The 21,716-nt window shown below is 33.0% G+C and overlaps 1 pseudogene across 1 annotated transcript in view; it reads right to left on the minus strand.

Moving 5' to 3' along the window:
- Positions 1–21,716, minus strand: part of LOC143231677 (neural cell adhesion molecule 2-like) — a 166,678-nt pseudogene that overhangs the window by 47,434 nt on the left and 97,528 nt on the right. The window contains exon 2 of the transcript XR_013017110.1: positions 19,153–19,488. The product of XR_013017110.1 is annotated as a neural cell adhesion molecule 2-like (transcript). The remainder of the gene's footprint in view (positions 1–19,152; positions 19,489–21,716) is intronic.

Below are 21,716 nucleotides of genomic sequence, written 5' to 3' on the forward strand. Positions count from 1 at the left end.
CAGTTAGTATAATTATTATTGTGTTTATTATATAACTCAGTGTGTGATTATTACACTGTCTCCAAAAACTATCCCTGTTTCAGTAGGCTTACAATAAGACGAAACTTGTATTCTGCTTAAACATGTTACATTTACAATAAATTTAACATTCAAGGGAAAATATTATAAAATAATATATATATATATATAATATACTTAATATAAATAGTTCATTTTACAAAACTGTAAATATGTAATAATGCATAACAGTTAAATGTATTTTCTGTATTTAACTGACATATTGTTAATTCATTACATAGTGATACTAAACACTAATAATGTGTTCTCGGAACATTTCAGTTAACACTTCCATTAGAATTTATGAAACTGACAATCGTTATCATAACACTTGTATACAGAACATATTAATTGTGTTAAACTACCTTAGAAGCACAATGTTACCATTCTATGTATTATGTTACAAATTTCACAGTTTATCTTGTTAACACTAAAAATGTATGAGCCACATGACTAGATTTAGTTATATTAGAAACCTAATAATTCATTTCTGATACAACTAAACATAATAATGAATGATTTGCAGTGTCTTCCTACATTTTCGACTTAAAAGCACAGAAAACGTTGGAAGTAATTCATAGACCCATATGACCTCTGTAAGGTTTTGCATTTTTCTGCTAACTAAGACAGACCTCGAGAATGTCTTCAAATCTCAGTCCAAAACGTTTTCTTTTCACCAGCAGAAACAGCGTAATAGCGTTGTAGGGACAATACGTAGATCAATTTAACTTCAGAAGATACGAATTATCACGAAACTATTGTAAAAGTGTCTTCCTTTTCTACTGGTCACCCTTCTATTATTTAATGTAAAACTAATAAGGTCAGTGTAACTTTAGAAGAACAGAAGTATAACAAGGCTTACTTTTATGAAAGCAAGTTTAATATTCTTAATATAAAATCATTTCGATTATGTTATTTGTAAACATCAAAGACCATTATCCTGTTAGAAAACACCCGTATGTCACATATATTGAAGGTAACACATCAGTTTCGAACTGTGGGTAACTGGTATGTAAAGGTCAGCACATGGGGACAGACAGTTTAATTTTCAAATGTGTGAAGTATTTTACAGTTTCTAATAAACTAATTTGAGTGTCTGCCCTTGTATATCATTTATGGCAACTAATAATCAAGTTGAACAGATATACAAAGCAAGTATTATTACAATAAGGTGTATTTCAGTACTTTATAAACAAAGTAATTTTTTAAACCGTATATTTTATTACAAATGTTTCAGTAAGCTAGTTAAATATACCTAATTCCACGTGAAGAAAGCTTGTTGTTTTGAAACACCTGAAGAACAGTTACTTGATTTACAACTGAAGGCTCTTAAACCATTACGCTTATCAACTAATTTGTGGTACTTTGGCGATTCTTCTTTCTGAATAATAATGTAATAAAACAAATAAACAGATAAGTTATTAGATACAGCCTTTCCTTTAACTGTTGTGTCAGTGACCATGTGACGATCACCTAAGAGTATAAGTGTCAAAGTTTAACTGAAATGTTACACATCAAACAGAATTTTGAATTTATTCTGGTCTTACTTGTATTATTTAAACTTAAACTGAATAATCTGTGACAAGTAGCAATTTTAAGTATTTTCTATTTTAGTAAACTAATTGTTTAAAGAATGACATGTGACGATACCTAAGATAATGACGGTTTTTTCTTTTTCATAATTTATTGTGTGTTCAGACAACGATGTCATCACTCATAGCATGAATGTACACGTAATCATCTTTGACACAAATTCAAGATCGTGTGGTCCACGAGTTAGTTTAGGTATTTCATGAGTTGTTCTAAAATGTTTGCATAAACATTTCTATTGGGATTTATTAAACTGACAATCGATATTATAACAATTGCGTGTGTTTTTTTTTTCCTTATAACAAAACCACATCGGGTTAGCTGCTGAGCCCACCGAGAGGAATCGAACCCCTGATTTTAGCGTTGTAAATCCGTAGACATACCGCTGTACTAGCGGGGGGCGTTATAACAATCGCAAACTGAACATTTGTCTTATCTTCGATTTGTGTTAAATTAAAGTTCTCAAAAATACACAATTAGTGTTAACTATCATTATGTGATAAATTAGCATAGCTAGTGAAAATAATTTATTATTAATAATTACACCTTAGAAACGTAGAGTTTAAATAATTACAGAAAATGTATTTAAATGATATGTGTTATCACATATTCACAATTTTGTAAAGAAAACCATCTATTTTAAAAATACTGTGAATACACAATTCTGACATTGTGTTATAACTTTATTTTAACAATATTTTTCCGTGAATTTTAAATATATTGTAAATCTCACACCTTTAAGTAGAATAGACCTTTCATTTTATTATAATCCGACACAAACACTGATAGTTTTTAGAGACAATGATATATAATGAATTATATAATTAACACTTACAATAATAATTGTACTAATTGATGATTTGTATGTATGATATATGACAAACACAAATTGTATAATTTTTGTTGCCAAAAACTTTAATGATTTGGTATATATTTTATGGTCCTTGGATTAGCTAGTGGTATATATTTTATGGTCCTTGGATTAGCTAGCAAGTTCCATTACGTATTGTGAAATATGTTTTGTAAACTCTAAGATGACATTTGTCATGTGTTGTATGTAGCCTTATGTCTGAATATATATATTCACTGTTTCAAAAATATATATTTACTATAGTAATTAGTGTAACAAGTTTATATAGAATACAGCTTTAGTTTTATTCTGTGACAAGTGGATAATAATTAGTGTAGCAAGTTTATATAGAATACAGCTTTAGTTTCATTCTGTGCCAAGTGGATAGTAATTAGTGTAACAAGTTTATATAGAATACAGCTTTAGTTTTATTCTGTGACAAGTGGATAGTAATTAGTGTAACAAGTTTATATAGAATACAGCTTTAGTTTTATTCTGTGCCAAGTGGATAATAATTAGTGTAACAAGTTTATATAGAATACAGCTTTAGTTTTATTCTGTGCCAAGTGGATAGTAATTAGTGTAACAAGTTTATATAGAATACAGCTTTAGTTTTATTCTGTGCCAAGTGGATAGTAATTAGTGTAACAAGTTTATATAGAATACAGCTTTAGTTTTATTCTGTGACAAGTGGATAGTAATTAGTAGCAAGTTTATATGTAACAAGTTTGTATAGAATACAGTTTTTAGTTTTATTCTGTGCCAAGTGGATAGTAATTAGTGTAACAAGTTTATATAGAATACAGCTTTAGTTTTATTCTATGCCAAGTGGATAGTAATTAGTATAACAAGTTTATATAGAATACATCTTTAGTTTTATTCTGTGTCAAGTGGATAGTAATTAGTATAACAAGTTTATATAGAATACAGTTTTAGTTTTATTCTGTGCCAAGTGGATAGTAATTAGTGTAACAAGTTTATATAGAATACAGCTTTAGTTTTATTCTGTGTCAAGTGGATAGTAATTAGTGTAATAAGTTTATATAGAATACAGCTTTAGTTTTATTCCGTGCCAAGTGGATAGTAATTAGTATAACAAGTTTATATAGAATACAGCTTTAGTTTTATTCTGTGCCAAGTGGATAGTAATTAGTGTAACAAGTTTATATAGAACACAGCTTTAGTTTTATTCTGTGCCAAGTAGACAGGTCTGAACTTCTGACCAGTTGCTGTACAGCGAAGGTTTTCCGTAAACTTTAAATATATTGCAAATATGCAGATTGTGACAATGTTTTATAATTAACTCAGTTAATTTAATAATTTGTTAAAGTCTTACAGATTATCATTAAAATAATAGTAATTAAAATATATATATGTAAAAGTTAGTCTTTGTACCAGATAATGTAGCATGTGTAAACTATTATGTCAAGGGATATCACCAGAATAGTAGAAATATTATTAAATATTATTGATGGTATACATTTTTGTATAAAGTAAAATCAGTAAAAGTATAAGTTTTAATTAATACCCTTTTAGAGCGTTGAAACCTATAATTATGTATAGTTACGACAGAAAGTGTTCGTACCCTTGCTCCCCGAGTGGTTTTCTGCTCAAACCTTAAAAAGTATCATGATTAGGCTAATAGAAGTAAGGTATATTATAAATATTATACTAACACACATCTACATAAATTTTTATGTAAATTAAACGACAAATAAACTGTTTATAAACAAATAACCAACAATAGGAGGAGCAGAAAGTGTTGGTACAGTTCAGAACGTGTGAAAAAACTAATATTCCCGTAAACATTTTGTTTAGTTTGGTGAATAAACTACATTATACCATTCCAAAACCAGACACTTGGTTCATAATTATTGGAATTTAGCCTGCAAAAAATGTACTTCTGGCAATTTAGCACCGTCTCCGTCATTATCTGCTTGGTCATCATGGTGAACGGGAAACAACTGTCCAGTGATTTAAAAAACCGAATTATTGTAAAATACAAGTTTCGTGTGTCTCTTTTCGGTATTGCTACACAACTTAATGTGCCGAAATCTACTGTTCAAAGCATAATTGTCAAGTTTAAGCTTACAGGATCAACTGCTAACCTCCCTCGTTCCGGACGTTACACCAAAATTCCAAAGAGAACCAAGAGGAAGGTTCTCAGATAAGTTAGTAGGAACCCTCGTTTAACACGTAATGATATACAGAAACTGGTAAGGGAAACTGGGATTGAAGTAAGCACCTCTACAGTTACGAACATGTTACACTCTTCTGTGTTCAAAGCATGCCGTTCTCGAAGAACTCCATATTTAAAGCCTGTTTATTTAGAAGCACAATTGAGGTATGCAAGAAAGCATGTAGATAAAGCCTTTACCTATTGGAAGAGTATTCTTTGGTCAGACGAGACTAAGATCGAGCTTTTCGGCCATAGTGATGTTCGCAATATGTTCCGTAAGAAGGGGGAACGAAATCTTCCAAAGAACACCGTCCCTATAGTTAAACACGGAGGTGGCTCGATCATACTATGGGGTTCCTTCAGCTCTTCTGGTGTAGGCAGCCTTCACCGCGTCAACGGAATCATGAAAAAAGAAGAGTACGTTGATATATTAGGCACTATATCAAGAATGATGCTCGGAACTTATGGCTTGGGCGTCGTTGGATCTTCTAGCACGACAATGACCCTAAGCACACATCGAAACATGTGCAATTCTGGTTGCAGAGAAACCATATAAGCGTTCTGGAGTGGCCATCGCAGTCACCCGATCTCAACCCAATTGAAAACGTTTGGCATGAGTTGAAGACCAGGGTTCATCAGAGTCATCCGAAAAACTTGCAAGAGTTGGAGGCCTTCTTTAAAGAAGAATGGAAGAAAATACCAGTCGAGTACTGTCAAACGATCATGGAGGACTATGAAGAGAGATTGCGCCAAGTAATTCACTTGAAAGGCCACACAACTGACCATTAAAGTAGACGCACGAACACTTTCTGCCTTTCCTATGTTTGGTTATTTGTTTATGAACAGTTTATTTGTCGTTCAATTTACATAAAAATTTATTTAGATGTGTGTTAGTATAATATTTATAATATACCTTACTTTCATTATCCTAATCATAATACTTTTTTTTTTAAGTTATGAGATAAGAGTTACTCACGACGCAGGGGTACGAAACCTTCTGTTGTCACTGTATCATCACTGCCTGTAATAAAAGCTTAGTAGTATGTTCACTGTGGTTGGTCTAAATATACATTCTAATTTATTAAACCAATTAATTATCAAATAATGATAAATTAATTAACATTTAATGTAATTACATCGTTAATAAATTTTAGTATAGATCAAATTGCAAATTTGAGAAAATAAAAAGAATTATTGTGTAAAGAATTTTGGAGTACCGTATTTTCCGGTTAATACGCCGAATCGCCGATAAGCCGAGGCCAATTTTCAGCTCTGAAAATGAGGGTTTTTGCTTATTACCGCCCAATAAGCCGAAGCCATTTTTAAGAAGTGACAAGTTTCTTCAAAATGATTTCTTAGTCTCGTTTCAGCGTCAGCATGCATGTTGTGTGTGATCATTGGCGTTCTGTAGTAAAGCAGAACGTGTCGTATTGAGACAGAGATGGAATCAGTATGTCATTCGTTATTGGCTCCACTCACTGTAATTAGGTAACCAATGAAATTCCAGAAACAACGTTTCACTTAACGTGCTTTGCTGATTGGACAAAATTACCGCCTATGGTAATTTTCAAAAGAAAAACATTTCCTAAGAAGATGAAATTTACGAAAGGAGTGATCGGCCAATAAGCCGACCCCCAAAAATCAGGTCCAAAATTTAGGGCCAGAAATTCGGCATATTAGGCGGAAAATACGGTATATTCATCTTACTAAAATATTTAACACTTGATTGAATAAAGTATCGCCCTTTTAGAAAAAAAAATTGTAATTAATTACCAAATTAGGACTGAAAAACCTTAAACTGATTTGTATTGAAATAATAAGATTTAATTAAGATATTGTTTTCAAGGAGGATTTAATTGTTAAAAAAATAAATAAATTTAATTATAAATATCTTTTCATGACAAATTAATTATAAACTATTTAATCAACTATTTAATTAACGAATTATTTTCGTATTGAGACATGTACTGTATACGAGGGCTGTTAAAAAATACGCGGACTGACGTCATAAAACAAAATGTACTTTATTTAGAAGTTACAGGTCTGGGACCCCTTCAAAGTACTCTCCTCCCCAACGCACACACGTATCCCAATGGTGTTTCCACTTGTTGAAACAGTCGTGGTACGCTTCTTTTGTAATGTCCTCCAGCTCCTTCGTCGCATTTGCCTTAATCTCTGGAATCGTCTCAAATATTCTTCCTTTCAAGGGTCTTTTGAGTTTGGGGAACAAAAAAAAAATCGCAAGGAGCAAGGTCAGGTGAGTAGGGGATGGGGAAAAACAGTGATCGAGTGTTTGGCCAAAACTCACGAGTTCTGAGGGCTGAATTTCGCAGCAACGCGGTGCATCTTCAATTTTCGGTCAAAATCTCGTAACAAGATCCAACTGATATCCCATACTCTTCAGCAAGCTCCTGACAGTCAGACGTCGATTTGCCCGCACCAGGGTGTTGATTTTGTCGACGTGTGGGTCGTCAGTTGACGTGGAAGGACGTCCAGGACGCTCATCACCTTCAATGGACTGTCGACCATCTTTAAAACGTTCATGCCACTTGAAACATGCCGTACGCTTCATAGCAACATCACCGTAAGCCGTGTTAAGCATAGCAAAAGTTTCAGTCGCTGATTTTCCAAGTTTAACACAAAATTTCACAGCAAGTCGTTGCTCCTTCAGGTCATTCATTCTGAAACCCGCCAAACAAAAAAATCGCACTTCACTTAAAACCGCGTAGCTAATACACAAATGAAGATATCTGCAATCGGGAAATGGCGTCGTAATCAGCTGATCTGTGCAAACCTAGCGACACCAAGCGGATTCCCCTGGAACCAACTGCATCATCGTCGCCTGTCACGACTGCTTAGAATCACACTTTTTCATTAAGGGTTACTCTTACGTAATCATCCATTATACTGTCCAGCATCACGCTCCTAATGCCACACCCCTAGTGTTACATTTTGACATTATTGTCATCTCTCATGACGGCCAAACTTTTGGAATTATGATGTCTTCATCCTGGACTGCATCTTCCCAACCACTTACTCAAATACTAATTTACCCAATCAACGAGATATTAGTTTTTATTCTTTTACAATTTTTATAACTATTAATGAATTATGTTGTAACAATTATCTCGCTTGGTAGAAATACGAACACCATTGACGTCATACTACGATTACGTGAATTCGTAATATTTTAAACATTGAAATGACGGACAAGAGACCTGAACAAAAGTCGTACCTAAAAATATTACGTCAACTTTCAAATCATTCTTAACAAACTCATGTTTATAAATTTATTTCATATTAAGGATTCATATCATTATAAATGTGTATATTTCTATTATTCCACCAAATAACGGTGACTCGGAAAGCTTATAACGTTTAAAATCATATTTCGATACTTGCGTTGGGCTTAACACACATTGTACATCAATGTTTCTTAATAAATTTTAACACGGCATTTATAAAGTAACATATATATCTAATTTTCTTTAAAAAAATTAACTTTGAATATTTTATATTTATTTTTATCTGTTATTTTAGTCATTATACAATATTTTTATTATGCATATTGTTGTATAAAATACTATAAATAAATGACTTTATTACCCCACATTTATTACTTTTCTTTTATCAATCACACAGCGTTTCGATTAAACGTTTCTTCAAGAACGTTCTGCTAAAAACAAACATTAATTACACCACAAATTTCTGAAACGATTTAAATAATAATTTGTAAGATATTCGATTAAGCATGGCCAGGTGGGTTAAGGAACTCGACTGGTAATCCGAGGGTCGCAGGTTCGAATCCCCGTCGCACGAAACATGCTCGCCCTTCCAGCCGTGGAGGCGTTATAATGCGACGGTCAATCCCACTATTCGTTAGTAAAAGAGTAGCCCAAGTGTTGGCGGTGGGTGGTGATGACTTCCCTCTAGTCTTATTCCGCTAAATTAGGGACGACTAGCGCAGAAAGCCCTCGAGTAGCTTTGTGCGAAATTCAAAACAAAGAAAGATTTGATTAAAACGTATCATTGAAACCATGTGTAGTTTTATTCTATCAGTTACAGCTTGTGTTTTAGTGGAACGTTCCTAAATAAACTGTAAAACGAAACGTTGAGTACTCCATAAAAAATTGTAATAGAGTCATTTATTACTAGCATTTAAATATTTTAGTTGTACAGTGCACTTTATATAGATATTTTATTATATCAAACCAATTTCTGTTCCAAAGGAAAATGTGTTTGTTTGATTAACTCCAGTAACATTCTAAATTCTACCTGCGACTAACATTATATGTTTGACTTCCATTCTGGAATGCTCACTCGATAGCCCCTTAAGGGTTTTACTTACTTAGTGTACTATTCAACATTAATCGCTGCATATTATCCTACCACCCTTAAGATTATATTTTTCCTTTAAGGCAGGATATCAATAACAATGTCTCCATAGCAACACGACCTCTGGTGGCATACAACTTTAATTTCTAAAGTAGAGCTCTTATTACTTCTTATATGAAAGCCAATACTGACATTTGAATAAACAAATTTACACCAGAAATTAAGAGGAAACGTTACACTTCCGTTAGGCCTATACAATAAATAATACCCCTAGTGGTCCAGTGGTATGTTCGACAAAAAACTGGTTTCGATACCCGTGGCAGGCAAAGCACAGATGGCCCGTCATGTAGCTTTGTGCTTACTTAATACTAAACAACAACAATAAATAAACTATAATTTTCACTTTTAACCATGAAAAAATAGAAGTCTTTAAATCGATTTAAAATTTATTTATAATTAGAAATAATAATTAAAAATATTGTATGAATTTTCAGTTACGAAAAACAATTAACACTGAATAAACTCCTTTACGTTTACTCAATTATAGAACACTCTGTTTACACAGAGTTGAAGAGCCTTAAACAATGTCTTAGTACCATAAGAATATTCACTAATTGTTTTATATTTTATGGTACTTTCACCATATGCTGAAGGCAATTCTATGACATTTTTGTCATAGGTTTTATAATACTACTTGACAGTGCTTCAGGCCTCCATACAATTGGTTTGCATTATCGATACGAAAACAAACACCAACAAACTCAATGAGTTAAAGAGCAATCAAACTGGATGACTAATAAAATAACTTTAAAATTCTGGAAACAACGAACCAATTTATATCATTTACAACACTCAGATTACCAGTCGAGCTCCTGGCCACTCCGGGCCCTATTTCTGAGACATTAAATAGTTAAGTATTGTATTTGTTATTTTGCTAGCATCACACAACTTGTTCAATGATAATTCCAAACAATACATCTGGGCAGTAAAGATGTTTGTTGTCACTGTGCCCATCATATTGTTAGAATCACACAATTTGTTCAATGATAATTCCAAACAATACATCTGGGCAGTAAAGATGTTTGTTGTCACTGTGCCCATCATATTGTTAGAATCACACAATTTGTTCAATGATAATTCCAAACAATACATCTGGGCAGTAAAGATGTTTGTTGTCACTGTGCCCATCATATTGTTAGAATCACACAATTTGTTCAATGATAATTCCAAACAATACATCTGGGCAGTAAAGATGCTTGTTGTCACTGTGCCCATGATATTGTTAGAATCACACAATTTGTTCAATGATAATTCCAAACAATACATCTGGGCAGTAAGGATGTTTCCTGTCACGGTGTCCGTTATATTGTTGGAATCACACAACTTGTTCAATGATAATTTCAAACAATACATCTGGGCAGTAAGGATGTTTCCTGTCACGGTGTCCGTTATATTGTTAGAATCACACAATTTGTTCAATGATAATTCCAAACAATACATCTGGGCAGTAAAGATGTTTGTTGTCACTGTGCCCATCATATTGTTAGAATCACACAATTTGTTCAATGATAATTCCAAACAATACATCTGGGCAGAAGGAAGTTTGTTATCACTGTGCCCATCATATTGTTAGAATCACACAATTTGTTCAATGATAATTCCAAACAATACATCTGGGCAGTAAAGATGTTTGTTGTCACTGTGCCCATCATATTGTTAGAATCACACAATTTGTTCAATGATAATTCCAAACAATACATCTGGGCAGTAAAGATGTTTGTTGTCACTGTGCCCATGATATTGTTAGAATCACACAGTTTTTTCAATGATAATTCCAAACATTACATCTAGGCAGAAGGAAGTTACATTTTGTTAATTCATTACATCTAGGCAGAAGGAAGTTCACTATGTCTGTTATATTCTTAGAATCACACAACTTGTTCAATGATAATTCCAAATAATACATCTGGGTAAGGATGTTTGCCGTCACTGTGTTAATTGCCTTAGTATATTTTCAGGAGACACAATTTCTTAGTATGCTTAATAAACATCAGTACGTCTACCATATCACGTATCGTGCTTTTACAGAAAGCAGGTGATATTCAGATATATGACGCAGACTTAGGAATACTGTTCAACCGCAAGTAGCTGCCCTTGACCTGAAGTTACGCAACTGTGACATGATAGGCAAAGGATTACGCAATTATTAATAAATATTCTAATTATACCAACACAAAAAAGTTGCTAACTGATACGTTGTAGGTACCAAAAGACAGTGTTGTGTTAAGGTCATAGCTTCACGAAGTGGAATCAAAGGGCGCTGATAGTTCTCGAGCGAACCACCAGATGGTACTTTTTGTTGTTAATTAAAAAGATGCATAAAAGAACATTTGTACTCTGCATATCACGAGTGTCGAAACCAGATCTTTAGCGTTGTAAGTCCGTAGATATACGGCTGTACCGCTAGAGGGCACCAGATAATAATATAGATCAGCACGTAATTAACTCTATTTTGAAACAAAGTCTTAAAATTAATCATTCAATCTAAACAACACAACGTTATGTTTACAGTTATCAGCACTAAAATGTTCTTTTTGTCACAATGAGTGTTTTGCTTTATAAGTAAATAATTAAATCTGCTATTCTAATCCTATCAACTTTATAGTTTCAATCATACAGGGTGTTCGGAAAGTCACTGTGCACTTATATATTTATTAACAGACATGTTTCAATATAGAATACAGGAGGTAAATATGAATGACAATTATGAACAATGTTGAAGGTGACCCCCGTTGGCATCAATACAGGTCTGGATCCTTCTTAATTTGTTTCTAAAAACCACTATCAGTTGCTGGCTTGAAATAGACTGAATAGACATATGCTTACAAAACTGCTCAGTAACTTTCCGAACATCCTGTATAATTAATTACGTACATTTTACAAAAGCGTACTGTGTTTCCATAGGCGGATAGTGTTACTAAGGGTAGTGTTTGCATGAATGGATGTTGTTTCTACAGGCCGAAAGTTCAATAAGATGTTGTGCTCGTCGTGAGGGGTCTCAACCAATCATCATATTTGTTATTAATTATATTTCACAACGTAGTATCACTATAGGCAGATAATTCTAGTGAGTACAACGTTACTATAGTTTTCACAATGTTTAATAAATCAATAGTATTTACCTTATTTGGATAGCAAATATGCGACATGACAATAACGGTTTTTTGCGATAACTCTTTTAAGTATCATTCAATATTTTAAAATACAGTTTTACTTTTTGCTTCATACACATGTTTCACAAGTTGACTCTACACCTGTATCATGTTACACACGCAAAATTAGAAGGTACGACCTCAAATTTATGAAGTTGAGTTTACAACTAGTTTTGTTTTGTCAATAATACTAAACTACACGTTACTTATATGTTATTCTGTACAAGCATATTTCGTTCTTATAGATTGTGTTATTTCAGCCTCTTCGAAAACAAAAATGTCTGTATAAAGAATGAGCAATACGACTCTTTTACAGGTGTTATAAAACAGTGGATATTGGTCATTGTCATAGAACACAGGTTGCGAAAGAACGACTGTACATTGCAAGTCTCGTATAGACGTTATTTAAAGAGACTTCCGGTTTTTTGTGGCCTCTCTGTTAACCAGAAACAACAATAAAGTAAATGTGATGATACTGAAAAGTACAAAATAAAGTAAATGTGATAACACTGAGAAAAACAAAATAAAGTAAATGTGATGATACTGAAAAGTACAAAATAAAGTAAATGTGATGATACTGAGAAGTACAAAATAAAGTAAATGTGATAATACTGAGAAGAACAAAATAAAGTAAATGTGATGACACTGAGAAGAACAAAATAAAGTAAATGTGATGATACTGAGAAGAACAAAATAAAGTAAATGTGATGATACTGAGAAGAACAAAATAAAGTAAATGTGATGACACTGAGGAGAAGGAAATAAAGTAAATGTGATGACACTGAAGAGAAAGAAATAATGTAAATGTGATGATACTGAGAAGTACAAAATAAAGTAAATGTGATGATACTGAAAAGTACAAAATAAAGTAAATATGATAATACTGAGAAGTACAAAATAAAGTAAATATGATAATACTGAAAAGAACAAAATAAAGTAAATGTGATGACACTGAGGAGAACCAAATAAAGTAAATGTGATGATACTGAGAAGAACAAAATAAAGTAAATGTGATGATACTGAGAAGAACAAAATAAAGTAAATGTGATGATACTGAGGAGAACAAAATAAAGTAAATGTGATGATACTGAGAAGAACAAAATAAAGTAAATGTGATGACACTGAGAAGAACAAAATAAAGTAAATGTGATGATACTGAGAAGAACAAAATAAAGTAAATGTGATGATACTGAGAAGTACAAAATAAAGTAAATGTGAATACTAAAGTACAAAATAAAGTGTGATGATACACAAAATAAAGTAAACGTGATGATAGAAAAACAAAATAAAGTAAATGTGATGATACTGGGAAGAATAAAATAAAGTAAATGTGATGACACTGAGAAGAACAAAATAAAGTAAATGTGATGATACTGAGAAGTACAAAATAAAGTAAATGCGATGATACTGAAGAGAATGAAATAAAGTTAATGTGATGACACTGAGAAGAACAAAATATTTAATGTTGTAAACGTCAGAAGTAATAAAAAATAAAACTAAATTCATTAGTCCCGTGCATCAAAGAGAAAAACAAAATCCAGAAGTAACAAATTAAATATACATACGATGGTATAAGACTACAAGTTGAGAGAAGGAAGTTTTGTGACCGACAGTTAGAGATGTACAAACATCATGACAATGTGTACGTGTAACAACGTTACCCGAGCAGAGAATAAAATGTATTGTAATATAGGAGATACTATTAACATCAAGAGTAGCTAGTTAACAAAACACTTTCTTATATTCATAACTAAGGACGTAACAATAACATATCTAGTCAGTTTCACCCATTGTCAGATTAATCGTTAGTTTCGTTCGAAGAAAGTAGCTTGCTTTAAAAGGAAGTTATTATTAATAAAAGTCCACGTCTCTAGCACATGTCTTCTGGTATTACTTTTATTTCCTGCGCATGTATAAATCGTCCTTATCTGCATATAAATTACTTTAAGCTGGAAAATCACAGGTATAACAGCGTAAATATAAGCATTGGTGTCGTATTATTCGAACATTTGAAGACATCAAATAAAATCCACGAATATTAAATAAAAATCCTCAAATATCTGGTAAATTAGAATCATTGTTGTAGCAGATATCACTTTCCATTAATCTTTTATAGAACTGAAGAAAATCTATTTAAAATAGATAGTCAGTTAGATGGCTAATATTAATCCGTCAAAAACAAAGTTGACAAGAGAGTAGGGTTACGTCATCCATATATAATAACACAGGCACAGAGCGTACTAAAATGTTAATAGCCAAAAATAGGATAAATTGAACTCCATTGTGATTGACTAGTTTCATATAATGCTATATTTTAATTTTTGCGTGTGCTATTATTTAAGAGTGATGCAAATACCATCTCTCCTGACTTGTTTACCATCGGTACATTTAGGTCATTTTTTGAATAGTTTCTCTATGATTATAACTTATAACATTCTGAAATCATTCAAAATATTCGATACTGATAATGGTTTGTTTTTTAAAACAAGGCCACTAATGACTATCTGCTGTGTCCACTGCAAGGATTCGAACTCCCGGATTTTAGCATAAGTGCGTAAAATTTGCGCTTTTCCACCTGGGTACAAACCAATTTGGAGGTAAAGTAACTTGTTATACCAGGATTGTATTCGTAACAAAATATTATTAACAAATATATATATTTAAACAACGATTTTATATAAATATGAATTGGTTTCTCTTTCCAAGTGGGGTTCTAAGTTTGAATGATACTAAATAGTGAAATGATATGCCTCATTATTAAAGCTCTGAGAAAATATAGTATCGGTATAAACACTTCTGTGGTTCCTACGAAGTGTCCTCTGTTTATCCTTTAGTTTAGTATTTTATTATGATCTCTCTGATTCGATAATTTCGCTTCTCAGCTGCTACAATGCTGCTTTTCACTTACACTCTTACAAACCTTTACGGAATTGATACGGTAACAATGTAATAATAATACGTGACTTACGGAGAAACAAATTACGTGCTACAATTAATTGTATAACACAGCATATAGAAATAACAGACGGCTAAGCCTTTTTTATTAATCAGATGCATTACTGACAGTTGCCAAAATGTGCCCACAGTACCTTCCACACAATAAATCAATCGCGAATAATGTAGGTTACTGAGGACTGAGGAGAATAAAAATGCTGGACAAACACGACCTTTAATTCAGTCCGAATATTTGCTTTGTCATTATGCCAGCGTTTAGTAAATTAGATTACAGAAGATTGTTTGTTTGTTTGTTTTTGAATTTCGCACAAAGCTACTCGAGGGCTATCTGTGCTAGCCGTCCCTAATCTAGCAGTCTAAGACTAGAGGGGAAGGCAGCTAGTCATCACCACCCACTGCCAACTCTTGGGCTACTCTTTTACCAACAAGTAGTGGGATTGACCGTCACATTATAACGCCCCAACGGCTGAAAGGGCGAGCATGTTTGGCGCGACCGGGATGCGAACCCGCGACCCTCAGATTACCAGTCGCATGCCTTAACACCCTTGGCTATGCCGGGCCGATTACAGAAGAACACAAGAGTACAATCATGGAGACTGCATACCCTATCTCCACCCCCCGCTTGTTTGCAAGCGGTTAGTTAGATAACATCGAATTTCACCTTCAAAATCTCAGATCTCAGATGTATAACGATTCGGATCATTTTTTTGTGGTGTGATAAGAAGTCTCGACTTTAGGGTGCCCGCGAAATTGGGTACAAATCCAATCGCACTTTATAGAGATATTAACCCAAAACGGTTCTTTATTGTTATCGTTCCGGCATGGCCAAGCGTATTAAGGCGTGCGACTCGTAATCTGAGGGTCGCGGGTTCGCATCCCGGTCGCGCCAAATATGCTCGCCCTCCCAGCCGTGGGGGGCGTTATAATGTAACGGTCAATCCCACTATTCGTTGGTAAAAGAGTAGCCCAAGAGTTGGCGGTGGGTAGTGATGATCAACTGCCTTCCCTCTAGTCTTACACTGCTAACTTAGGGACGGCTAGCACAGATAGCCCAAGAGTAGCTTTTTGCGAAATTCAAAAAACTAACAAACAAACAAAATTTATTGTTATTACAAAAGGTGTGTGAAACTGATACATAATCCAAATCAACTTTAGACAGGATTAGCCCACTCTCTCTTCCCATCTTGTGTAATATTTTTGTGTACATCGACCAATTCATTTTTGCGATAGCCGCGCGGAAACACTGACAAACACATAAGGATCTAATTGGAATAGCCTTGTTCCCACTATGGTGGACAGGGTAAAAAGATATATATTTAACATGAAAACAATCCTGTGTAGTGAAGTGCTGTGTCCCCTGTGAGAATTCAGCTTAATAATAATTAAAATAATGTTTTATACAGTTGACATGAAAGTTTAAAACTCTTGACGTACGTTCACACTTTTTGCCAGTTTGGGTAAAAAAGGCTGATTCAGCGCGAAAGAACAACACTTGGAAATAATACACAGGAACTAATAAAATGAACAAAAGCCCATCTCACATTTGTATGCACAGACGCTTTCACGGTGTTAATAAGAAAACCTACTTGTAGAGAAAAATATATATGTAAAAATGGCTCGTTTGGGTTGAGAAATTTTTTTACGTAGAGTTCGCTCTGTCATTTCTCTCTGTAATATTTGCGCTCTGTTCAACTCTGGGACACGATTATTTGTGAAACAAAATACGCCGTTTAGCTAACCAATGAATGAATATTTTCTGTAGAATTCTTATCAATGTTCATAAGTGTAGTTACCAATATGGCCGCCAATATTGAGATCATTCTACCAAGATGGCCGCCGATATTGAGATCAATCTACCAGTATGGCCGCCAATATTGAGATCATTCTACCAAGATGGCCGCCAATATTGAAATCATTCTACCAAGATGGCCGCCAATATTGAGATCATTCTACCAATATGGCCGCCAATATTGAAATCATTCTACCAATATGGCCACCAATATTGAGATCATTCCTTGTAGCACGCTAAATCCCATTTTACGTCGGATTTTTTTCCCTTTTTACACATAAAGCGTGTTAGTACACACTAACAACCACAGGAAGTAAAACCGTGACACTAGAGGTAGCCACCATCAGCTTTAAGATCGCAACCCAATTAATCGGAACAACAATATACTTTATTCAAAGAACCAGATTATTTAAATAAGTAGTAGTTGTTGTTCCTCTCCAAGACAACTAACTGTCTTTTATCCGAATGGCAAGAAATTAAAAAATGGTTCATTTTTATATTTATATGAAACTTTAGTAAAAGTTTCAAACCAACAGCTCGAGTGATTTTTCGCGTGCAGATGCGTGAAACTTGAGGCAAATTTTTGTTGTTTTTGTTAAATAACTTTGCAAATTTCGCTTATATTCAGACTAAATTTGACACTTAATTAAAGCATATAAAGAAATATCGAGGTGAAAATTTGAAAACAAAATCCATCATATTTATGTACGTTTTTACCAAATAACGTTTCTGTGCAATTGTTGAGGAGATAGAAGAATTTAATCAAGTTTGGAGGTTTTATCTCGTGTGTTTCTTAATGGATTGTTTAGAAAGTTGGAATGTGAACCGAAGGGTCCACTAACACATTGTCACTGGAATTATGGGCTGGTTTGATTACCAGAATCCGAGATATATAAATTGAAAACTTGCTAAAGTACCACTCCTGGAAATAACATAGTTTGTTGTCTTCACTGAACGATTAACACATGATTTACATTTCTGCATTCAACAGCTTTTTGCGACTTAACACATGGCACAGTTGATTCCTCATACCATATCTAGTTTAGTTTACAATCAAACACAATAACACCTTCATTTGCCTTACTGTCAACACATTAAACCATTAATTTGCCTTAGTATCAACACTTTAACACCTTTATCTGCCTTACTGTCAACGCATTAAAACTTTCATTTGCCTTAGTATCAACACTTAATTTCTATCTTCAACCCATTACTTTTTTTTTTGCTAAAATATCTTATGAAAATTCTGGATTTGTGAACAAGTATACTTCAATTTATGTTCTTTCAATAAAGGACTTTGAATTAAAAAGAAAGTATTTCTTTTAATTTAATAAAATCCTAGTTGGTCATTCGACCTCTAAAGAATCATGGTTTTGGTTTCTGGTCCTTTTGAATGGGAACACTGACGTGTGTTATTAATACATAAATATAAAATCATAATCTCATTATCCTGAATCAGGAGTACCAATAGGTAAAGAACGAACTACTAGTAATTTAGTAATTACATTATCCTGAATCAGGAGTACCAATAAGTAAAGAATGAACTTTTAGTAATTTAGTAATTACATTATCCTGAATCAGGAGTACCAATAGGTAAAGAATGAACTACTAGTAATTTAGTAATTACATTATCCTGAATCAGGAGTACCAATAGGTAAAGAACGAACTTTTAGTAATTTAGTAATTACATTATCCTGAATCAGGAGTACCAATAGGTAAAGAACGAACTACTAGTAATTTAGTAATTACATTATCCTGAATCAGGAGTACCAATAGGTAAAGAACGAACTACTAGTAATTTAGTAATTACATTATCCTGAATCAGGGTACCAATAGGTAAAGAACGAACTTTTAGTAATTTAGTAATTACATTATCCTGAATCAGGAGTACCAATAGATAAAGAACGAACTTTTAGTAATTTAGTAATTACATTATCCTGAATCAGGAGTACCAATAGGTAAAGAACGAACTATTAGTAATTAAATAATTACAGAAAAAACTATTTAGCGTAAATGTGAAATTCGTATTGTCATGAAATGAATGTTTACGAAGTTAAAAAACGAGACATATACGAACATTTTAAACAATACAACACGAGACTTAGTGGGAATTTAAACTTATTCTGTCAATTTCATTATTCAGTGTTACCATCGTCATAACGAGGAAACATGTGATACAGAATACCTATGATTTTCAGTGTAATGACAGTGTTGACAGTCCGGGCCTTATGGAAGTCCACTCGACACCTGTATTCACCGGCGTCCTCTTCCCTAACTGGATCCAGTTGGAGAAAAGCTGGTTTGTTTATCATGTTAAAATAGGCTCGGTTCTCCAGCTGAGGACCGGACGACTGGCGGGCTTGGTTCGCGTCACCCCGGCGGGAGTCCAAGGTATAAATAGGCTGAGCTGAGTCATCTTTATACCAGAGAATCAGAGCTGCAGAGTCATCAGCGGAGGGTGATGAGATGTCACATGGAAGAGCCACTTTGCCACCCAATACAGCAGTATACAGGATGGAAGCTAATTTAAAGAGAGAAAACAAAGGCATGAATTTATCCTTCTATAATTTGTTTACTTATTAAACAGCTATGAAGAACAAATATAAATTTATTTATTTCATGAGCAGGTTAGGTATAAAACAGAAGTAATGTACACATGTTGCAATGAAGAAATATAGTTCATATTTCTTGTCAGTTATAATATACGTTTTCCGATGTTCAGAAATCCTGTTGGCACTAATGGACATGTGTATCAAAATAAGAGACAGATTAGCCCCCATTAGTCTTGTTTTATTAATCTGTTTTTTCTCACATCTTCACGAACGACTTCTTGTCTGTGCTGTCTTCGTAGACAAAGAAATTAAAAATACGAAATTAGAAAATTGAGTTTACATGTGGTCTTTTATATCATAGTGCCATCTATCTTCAAAACTTCAAACTAAGTCATTCTCTAGTAATTATTACGAACTAAATGAAAGTGGATAGACCCAAATATGTTGAGTTATTTAATAAAGTATGTTAAGAATGCATGTTGGTAAACGTCATTTATGGGCAAATTTATAATTTTGCATTTTTTTATTAGTTTAAGGCAAAGTCTGACAGTAGAACAAAAGCTCTAGAATTATTATATAACGTACACTTGTAGACAAAATGCTGTGGAATTAACCTAACATTTATGTTATAATTCCCTTGGCTTACAAGTAGCAATAGTAGAGAAAAACTGTTTTAGTTGAAAATCAGTGTATAACTATATAAGTGGGATGTAATTACAACGTCATTCATGTTACACGTAAAATTGAATAGAATGATATATCATAATAATATCTCGAAAACAAATATCTGTTGAACAATGACATTAACCTATTGTAAGTTATACACTAAATTATTGTATCATAGACAACCAAACAAACATTTGTTATCTATTAAAAGTCGTCATGATTTATTTAATTTTTGACACCTCAGGGGGGACCCGAAAGGTATTTCACAAAGATTTATAGATGATTTAGTAACTCAGTTGACGAATAACTTTCAGGCGTAAATTTTCTTGAAGTTTCCTTGTATTTTATGAAAATAAAAGTGAAAAAAAAAATGTTTTTTCAAGTTTTCATCTGAATATAAAGCAGGAAATTACAGTTTCAGAAGTAAAGATTTACGTGTCAAATTCTGGTTCGTGCCATAAAATATGTATCTCAACCCCATATATAAAGATCCATTACCCAATTTATGATATATTTTTCCGAGACACTGAAATATGATAAACTATAAATAAGTGTACGTTTCTTAAATTTACTTAGTAGTAATTTTGCTAAAATTATGAGTTTATAAAGAAATATAATACCTTCCTACACTTTTACAAATTACTATTTTACGTACAGTTATAATCCCATTTTATTCATTGAATGAATAAGTTAAACGGTGGCTACATCCCAACCGAAACATACACTGAAATTTAACCATTTTAAGATGAAACACTGTAGGTCTAATATTATGAATGTATAATTCAGGTATTCTATTGTAACACTCAAACACATTCTATTATTATTGGTTTTTTAGTTTTGCAGGATTCTGTGGCTTGTTAAAGGAACATAATTTAGTTTTATTTATTTAGTTTTACAGGATTCTGTGGCTTGTTGAAGGAACATAATTTAGTTTTATTTATTTAGTTTTACAGGGTTCTATGGCTTGTTAAAGGAACATAATTTAGTTTTATTTATTTAGTTTTACAGGATTCTGTGGCTTGTTGAAGGAACATAATTTAGTTTTATTTATTTAGTTTTACAGGATTCTACGGCTTGTTAAAGGAACATAATTTGGTTTTACAGAATTCTATGGCTTGTTAAAGGAACATAATTTAGTTTTATTTATTTTGTTTTACAGGATTCTACGGCTTGTTAAAGGAACATAATTTGGTTTTACAGAATTCTATGGCTTGTTAAAGGAACATAATTTAGTTTTATTTATTTAGTTTTACAGGATTCTAAAGGAGCAAGCCTAACATAATTTAGTTTTGTTTTTATCCATTCTTCTATCACGTTATTTTAACCACTGTAACATTCTTTATTTAACAGGTGTAATAAAATATAGTTAATTGAATTTCGTGCACTAAGGTCATTTTTCATTGGAGGAATTTTTCTGTAGACTGAAAAGGCTGAATTACATTGATCAAAATTATCGATCACTGAGCAGAAAAATATTGATTATAATACAGTTTAAAAAAAAACAACATAATTGTTCCCCTTTATATCCTTG

Source organism: Tachypleus tridentatus, chromosome 11 (genome assembly GCF_004210375.1).
Source record: "Tachypleus tridentatus isolate NWPU-2018 chromosome 11, ASM421037v1, whole genome shotgun sequence".
NCBI classification, from domain to species: domain Eukaryota; kingdom Metazoa; phylum Arthropoda; class Merostomata; order Xiphosura; family Limulidae; genus Tachypleus; species Tachypleus tridentatus.